At 39.9% G+C, this 8,645-nt stretch overlaps 1 protein-coding gene across 1 annotated transcript in view; it reads left to right on the top strand.

Annotated features, from left to right (window-relative positions):
* The window catches only part of LOC122794071 (spectrin beta chain, non-erythrocytic 4-like), a 1,992,331-nt gene that overhangs the window by 695,534 nt on the left and 1,288,152 nt on the right, over positions 1–8,645 (top strand). The window lies entirely within an intron of this gene.

The following is an 8,645-nucleotide window of genomic DNA, read 5'->3' as shown; positions in this document are numbered from 1 at the left end:
TACCAAAAGCTTACGTGGAATCCTGGCCTAAGCTTTGATGTGTGCTAATATGTCTATTTGTGGAGTAAGCATGGCTGTAGGTATGTTTTGACCTGCTACGTCTGTCATTTCTACAGAGCACCTCCCACTTTCATCATTTGTAGAGGTGACAGCCCTATAGGAACTATATGTACAGCTGTGACATTTGACAAGTCCACACATACCTGCGGTCAATACTAAACTGACTACTTCAGCACTTTTCATACCTTCAGATTTGTCTTGTAGTGGTATAGTCGATGATACTGTTTCCTATAACATGTATCTGTTTCTGATACAAGATATGTCATTTTATTACACCACTACACACAATATATGGAGAAATCACAGGCCAGATGCCATTACATTCCTTTTGTAGGACACACCCGCCCAGAGTGTTGTGTTCCTCACAAAAGCCAACAGGTGCTGATCAAAACATATTCTGCTGTCATCTACCTTATGTGTTCGCCGGTATTTGCGCTTTCCATCAGTGGCAGAACTCACATGCGTGTGTGGGAGACTGAACACTGTATCGGGGACACTGCATAGCACCCTGAGGGACACATTTATGTTGTTTCTATTAACCTTCCACATTGACTATCACAGGGTATTAGTATTCATCCAGATTTGTCGATGTACATGCTTTTGACTTATACATGTTTTGTCATTTGTCATCACGTCTTTCTTCACACCTGTCCACCTAATCGCACTAGTTCTGTACATTTATTTAGGTCAGGGTTACTTTCATACCTCTCAACTGTACACATTTTGGGTAAATGTCCCGAACTTAGACGTCTGATTTTGTTCCTTTTTTAATAATATTGTGCCTTTCTGGTAATTTAGTGGGAAGTCATTAGGGACTGTGGGGTTAGACAATAATGACAGACATTTGTAGTTTACAATTAATACCCTCAAAACATTCATACTATTGACTGATCCATTATTCTATCAACGTTCTGACTTTGTAAGAGGAATATTTGAGATATTCCCTATTTGTACTTATTTTAAAATGCCTTTGTCCAGATGTCTTATTCTGATTGAGAGGTATGGTTACCATCTTATTCGTACGCATGTACGTCCATGATAATCGCTTACATGACACTAATATAACTCCCTACGTCTTCCCCCAACAGTTTATACGATATCCAGTAGATGGGTTCTTCATTTTAGGAAGTTAGAGGCGTCTGCTATACCCACATAGGTATATTAATCACTCCCATGGGGCGGACCTCATAAATCTGTGCCAACCAACACCTAGGCCCATTATTGCATACCCATGATTCCCAGACCTGACACCCCTCCACAGTAGTCATAACACATATTTAATGTGAGCGATAATAAAGTATGGCGACACTTCTAAGCACTATCCACTCTCCGCATGTCGGTACATATGTCTTACATTCTGTCAACCCATGTGTTATTACACTTGCACAAGCTACTGTTGCATGTACAGCTATATTGTAGTTGCGGATGACACTTCTTTGCAGCAATCATTACAGGACAGTGCGTTTATAGATTCACTATTTTTGGAGTCCTGCAAAGAACACCTATATCCATGTTTAAAGAGTAGGACTTACACATCTGGCACACTGATACTTTCCTGGCAGTAGTTTTGAGAGCAGCAATGTATTTACCTTAATTGCATGTCTGTTATGTGTATCCATACTAGCTATGGTGTAACCTATTTATGTACATGTGTTATATCTACGAGGACATTTGTTTATATGTTTGTTAGGTATATATCAATTGATGTTGTATGTGTTTGAGTGTGTATATATATATATATATATATATATATATATATATATAGATAGATATATATATATATATAGATAGATATATATATAGATATATAGACATATAGATATATATATAGATATATAGATATATAGATATATATATATATATATATATATATATATATATATGTATATATATATATATATATATATATATATATATATATATATATATATATGTCTGTACATTCTTTATTTCATATATTTATTTAGTTTAAGTCTGTGGATATATATATCTATACACAAATGTATATATTACGTGTAGAAACCAGCATTCATTTGCTATGCTGTGAGCGGATTACACGCGCACAGGCGCACTTGCATTTCCTTATTGTGGGTTACGAGCAGGCGCACATGCATATCCTTATTGTGGGTTACATATGTTTACTAAGTCTTTGTGCTTACGTGGGCTTTATTACTCGTGACAGTACCAGTAAAATATCTGTAATCCGGTTAACGGACATATGCGAAACACACGTTCACCTTTACATATTTAAATGTCTGTACAGCACAGACGCATTCATTACACTTTAACATTATATGTGCTGTAGTCGTAGTTGAACCGGGACTGCATTCATGTTGGCCAGATGCTGTAACCACTATACGTTTGGCGTTCTGACTCATTTATATGCATACCCATAGTACATAGCTACATTAACATATGCCTCACCGCTTCACTTACGACACAGGCACCCATTCTCCTGCTGGGAAAAATGCAGTACTACATATTACACATTCCCTATTCCCTACTGCTCTGGACCCAAGCTGCATATTTCATCACTGCAGGGATATTCAGAACCTCAAGGCTTATAGTCCTGACACATACAAGTCTTTAATTGTCAGGGTGTTCATGTGGTGATCTGGGTTTAGGCTTGTCCACCTGGTGAACGGAACTGACCTGACTATGTTCAAATGTCAGACAAAGCACATGGACAGAGTTTGTCCATTTTAAACATTTTATCTGTGTTTACAGACACAGGTGTTTAGGCACCTGTCAGCAGCTTATAATGTTGGCAATACATAATATGGGTGGGGGTAGTTACAATACATAATCCATGGTGTTGGTGTTCCCATTCACATTATTTTACCTGTGTTTACAGACACAGGTGTTTGAGCACCTGTCAGCAGCTTATAATGTTGGCAATACATAATATGGGTGGGGGTGGTTACAATACATTATCCACAGTGAGTGGTGTTCCCATTCACATTTGACTATTTCCTGTATTCATTCATACGAGGATTATTATTTTGGACATGAATTAGCTATGAATTAACTACAGGTATGCAGTTGTACAGTAAACATATGTGAAGGTTTGTTGCAGTAAGAATGTACGGACCTCTGTAATACTCGGGGACTACCCCACATCCTTCCCAACATTTCATGCTAATGTACATACTATTATTCTGTGAACTTTCGAAGTTTGTGAGAGCAGTATTTACATCTGTCCCTATTTGTCCACCCGTCATTTTAGGCTTTGTCCAGATTTTGTTGCTGTAATAGGTTGAGTGGTGGTGTCGGTATGTAATTGGGTTGAACATATACTGTCGATAATTCAGTGGGGAGTAGGGTTACCACCTCTTCCTCTTTGTGAGGGGAAGTCCCACTTTGGACAGTTCTGTCCTATGACGACACCTAAGACATGGTAAGTGTATGATTTTAAGACACAGGTATATTTCTTATTTTCTTTATAGTTGCTTGATACAGGTATTTTGTATCTGAAACACATAACTATTATTTGGGTTAGCATAAGCTATTCACATGCTATGACATAAGCTTTTATCTTGGTAAACAAGTGTAATTCTGTCCTTTGCACTGGCCGGGGGTATGTTTTATCCTGAAAATTCTCACATTTCTACAAGGGATGTCCCAACTTGGGCATCTGAACAGGTGGCAACCCTAGTGGGAAGACCTGCATGGTGGACAGCTGTTCCATCCTGCGTAGTATGTTTTGCATGTCTGTGTAGACACTGAACAGTACTGTGACTACACATACATGTTTTGTCCAGCTGTGTACAGTACTGGACACCGTGGCGTGTAAACAACTCTGAGGTTTCAACAGGTTACTTATCCCACGCGGGATGTACACACATTTTGCCGAAAAATGAACGCGCGGGCATTTGGATTTACGTAACTGTGATGGGATGTTTACAAACATGGGATACATATTTGCAGTCCTGACACTGCCTAGGATGATACTTCCTACTACATATGGGGAATACTCGCTATGTGTAGGTGTACGGCTGCGCAAGGCTGGTAGCTGGATTTGGTGGACATTTGGACATGGGTGCAGGTTATGTGCTATACAGGGGTCGTTGCGTGTTGCATTTGCATGCATGGGTTCTGCTTTTGGATATCCCGGTTCCGCGTATAGCATCCTATGTGTATGTGCCGGTTACGTTCCTGTTCATGTGTATAGCACATTTTAATATACATATGTTTGTGTGTGTTTGGTATACAATTTGGACTGTCAGGTTTCTTTATGGTTGTTATATAGCCACAACTGCCCAGCTGTGTACTATCACTACCACTGTGGGACTGCTGGTGACCATGCCCATGGGGCTAGACGTGTGTATTGGCAGCACGCTGACATGATGCGCTTCACTTCCACTGGGTATAACTACTGACAGTGCAGTACATTACGGACACACGATTTTAAATATCATTTGTTCCATGGACGGAAACTCATATTGTGTTGTGTGCATTTCTGTTTGGTTCTCCATTTTGTGTGGCCGGGAACTGTCTTGCATGCTTTGCATACGTTTCATTATCCACGTACACTGATAGGTGCGATTACTATTGCAGGCAGGCTATAATATTCAGCAGTTTAGGTTGCTCATCGCCAGCTGACATTGACACGCATCCAGGCGCAGCTTAGTAACGCCCCATGCACTCGTGCACGTGTCCTATGCACATGGATGTGGTGGCAGCACACCTTCATTAATATGCATATGGCGCTTCTACACCATATATATGCCGCACGGCCGGCGCAGGCCTTACACCGGCCTTGCGCCGAGCTTCATGAATCCGGGGGAGAGAGAGAACAGGCCCTGAGACAGTGTTCTGTTTTTATTAACTAGTGTAGTATGTATGATAAGTGTGGCATATTTACATATGGAGTATGAAATAAAGCTTTACAACATTTCCGGAAGGCTGTATATCAGTAATGCTACCATAATAAAGAAAAATGCATGATTCATGACAAGCGAAAAAGTTATCCATAGAGGAGTGCTGTTTTGAATTCATTATTGTTTCTTTTATCATTGCTTTGTGAATATATTCCAAAAGGAATTAAAAAATAGCGACAGCATTTCCAGATTCCCTACATACTATATAGCTCACAGGCTTATATACTTGCCCCTTTTCCACTAAAAGGAATAAAAATAAAGTAACAGCACCATCAAACTACCTGGATGCTTTGCGTCTGTTTTTCCCTATTTACCTGTTATTTCAAACTACTAGGCGTGTCTGAGATGCCTGTGTAGCGCACATTATCTGGAACTAGGTTCATTATTTGTCCTCTGTAATTATTTAGGAAGGAAATATACTACACTCTACCTCAGCGGAAATCTACTGCTACCCTGGGACCTGAAATAGCACCAGTGTGATAGATACCTATAGCTGCATTTTGGATTTAGGGAAGAAATAAATGTATCGTGGCCATTATGCTGTGATTGAGCTTTTTTAAGTGGACCTCACTGTTCACTTAATTTCCACTTGTTATGAGTTGACTGAAGCTATCGCATAGGAACTGTATTGTTTGGTTGTCTGTACTATGAATGTGGCTACTGTGTTATAATTGTATTTTGGGTCTACTCTAATTCCCAGGCTCTGCTCCAAAGTTATATGTAATACTTTACAGTGTCTTTTATCCTATTGACATATCAGAGTATTGTAACTGTGGGATAGATATTTTGAGTTGATATGTAATCGATGGAACTGCTCCAGGCTCTAGGACTTTTATTGTGATTTATTGGCCTGCTGTTGATCTGGTTACTGATGCTTTCTTTAATCAATAGATGTCTGACATATTACATGTTTACATCTATTCCTAATGCTGATGAATGATATCTGACCAAGTGTTTTGTTTTTGTTCTACTACGTCTGTACTGCTAATGAAATGTATCCCTTGTTTTACCCTGTGCTATATTAAACTTCTCCTCCCTTTATTCCTATTTCTCTCTAGCTGTTCAAACCTACCATACTCACTTTATCTACTCCTGGCTGTGTCTTATCAGACTCAATAGATCAGCAATATCCACCTACCTATACCCACCTGGGTATTCACCTCACCTGGAGTATCTAAGTGCCCTTGGACTAAAAGCCTAAGATTGTATGTCACTAAGTAAATTGCATTTTTCATTCCTAACCTTTATGTATATAGTTGTCCACTACACATCCTAGGTGTAGTAGTTTAACTGCCAAATCTGCCAGCAGCCATACCCCTCCCTGTCTACTACAGTTGCTCTCCCCGCCTGTCTCAAAGACATTGTACCACCTCTATTCTCCAACCACGCTAATCCTCTTTCCTTCTCCATTACTTTTTCTTTTATTGGTATCCACTACTATATTATCCTTGCTTGGTACTTCCAGACTTTGACCACTAGATGGCAGTCTTTACCCTCCTCTAATTCTCCTATCTGCCACCCTCCCTACCTCATACTCTACACCTACGTGCTTGTCACACTTGTCTCCTTTCTTTTTTTCCTTCCCTATCCCTTTTTAACCTTACACCCTACTCTCCTTATAAACCCTCTATCAAACCCTCCTCTCCACCTGCACTACTCCTAGTTTAACCATTACCCACTCTGGCCTCCCTTCTCTCTGTTTTTATAATTCCCCCTTCCTCACACACACATTTGCCTTCTACCTACTAATTTCTGTTTCTACCTTCTACCTACTGATTGTTTTTTCTCACTGCTTTTTCCTTTCTTTGCTGTGCCCCGCTCAGTTTGCCCTTCGGGCTCACTCTGCTCCCCTCCCTACCCCCAAATCCCACCCACCCCCAGGACCCCTAGTCTTATACTTGCTTAGCCACACCCCCAATTTTCTCACATCCTATATAATTTCCTGCCTCGTTCACACTTAAAACTCTCCTCTCCCATCTGACTGCCACACCCCATTCCCTACCTTCCTAATACTAATCTCCAACCTTGTCAAGCTCACCAATCTCAACATGTCCTTGCCTTTTAAACTACTTTATCTACTCCTGCTACTTAACATCCTTCTTTTATACTATACCCTTACTTCCTATGAGTACTACACCCTCAGCAGATCTCCTAGCTTAGCTAAACACACTAGCTCTGTCCTTCCCCTACCTGAACAAACCTACATTAACCTCCTGTCATCCTGCCCTTACCTTCCCACACACTATCACAGAGTACTCCATAACAAGTATCACACAACTAGAAAGTTCTACCTAATACCCTCTAAAAACTCAAAATTATTTCCACTCTCTCAAACACTCTTACTGTTACATGGGGACATTCATCCCAACCCTGGCCCAAATACTTCCCTCCTCCACACACTCTCAAACCAAACTACTAACAATTTGAGTTCACCTTTCTCTTCTAACTCCATTTCTATAGCACACCTAAATATTCGTAGCATTAACAATAAAATTACACAACTCCATGCTTTAATTGACCTCTACTCATTTGATATTCTCTGTCTCACTGAAACCTGGCTTAAACCAGGTACCAAAGACAACGAAATTGCTCCCCCTGGCTATAGCATTTTAAGGCGGGATCGTCTAAACAAAAAGGGTGGTGGAGTTGCTTTACTCTATAATCTGAACTACAGGTGTCCTCTATTGACTCCCTACCAATGCTGAAATACTCTGCTGCAAATTCCAAGTAAATGAAAGAAAAGCCATATATATAATATCTTCCTATATCCCTCCTGGCAACAACTTGGATACCCTTGAAAAAATTCTCAGCTGGCTCTCCTTTAGCTTTTCTCAGGAAACCATACTCTTAGGAGACTTCAATATTGATTGGAATTCCTGCATATCACCCAAACCCACCTATCACCTCAACCTCTTTAATTTTCAACAAACAGTAAACTCCCCAACTAGGATTCACAAATCTACCAGTAAACAAGCCATCTTAGACTGGATATTTGTCAACAATAATCCCCTCTCTTATAAAACTGGAATACTCCCTGACAATATCAGCGACCACCTTCTCACCTATATCACTAAACAAACAAATAACGATCTCAATCAGGCCAGCTATCGTACTATACGTAACAAAAAAAAAACTTTAACCTTCCTATTTTCCTCAATGAACTCAAACAATGTAACTGGTCAGCTCTAAAACACCTTCCACTGGAGGAAGCAATGGCCCATTTCAACAACACATTCCTCCAAATTCTTGAGTATCACACCCCCTCACGCTTAATTAGAACAGGATCCAAAGCTGCCCCTTGGCTTTCTAAAGAAACCAAGCAAACAATTCTATTAAGGAATAAACTATGGACAAAATGGAGAACAACTAAAAACCCAACTGACCATCAAAACTTCAAACACCTTAGAAATACCACAAAAAAAACTTACCCATCTTGATAAAAATAATTACTACCTTCAATATCAAGAAAATCAAAATCATAACCCCAAAAAATTCTGGTCAGGAATTAATAAACTGCTCCATCCAGGAAATACCAAAACACCTACTCCAGCTAACTTAGCACAGACCCCACTCAACTTAATAGCCAATACATTCAACAACTTCTTCACTGAAACAGTCACCTGTCTTGCAAAGAACATGACTCCCCACACTTCCCTTAAAAACACCTCCCCCCAAAATAACATCCCCACTCTTACATTCGGTACA

Source organism: Protopterus annectens, chromosome 1.part0 (assembly GCF_019279795.1).
Source record: "Protopterus annectens isolate FY-2018-M chromosome 1.part0, PAN1.0, whole genome shotgun sequence".
Taxonomy (NCBI): Eukaryota; Metazoa; Chordata; order Ceratodontiformes; family Protopteridae; genus Protopterus; species Protopterus annectens.
The sequence above is the reverse complement of the archived record's forward strand: the minus strand, read 5'-3'. Positions and strand labels throughout refer to the sequence as shown.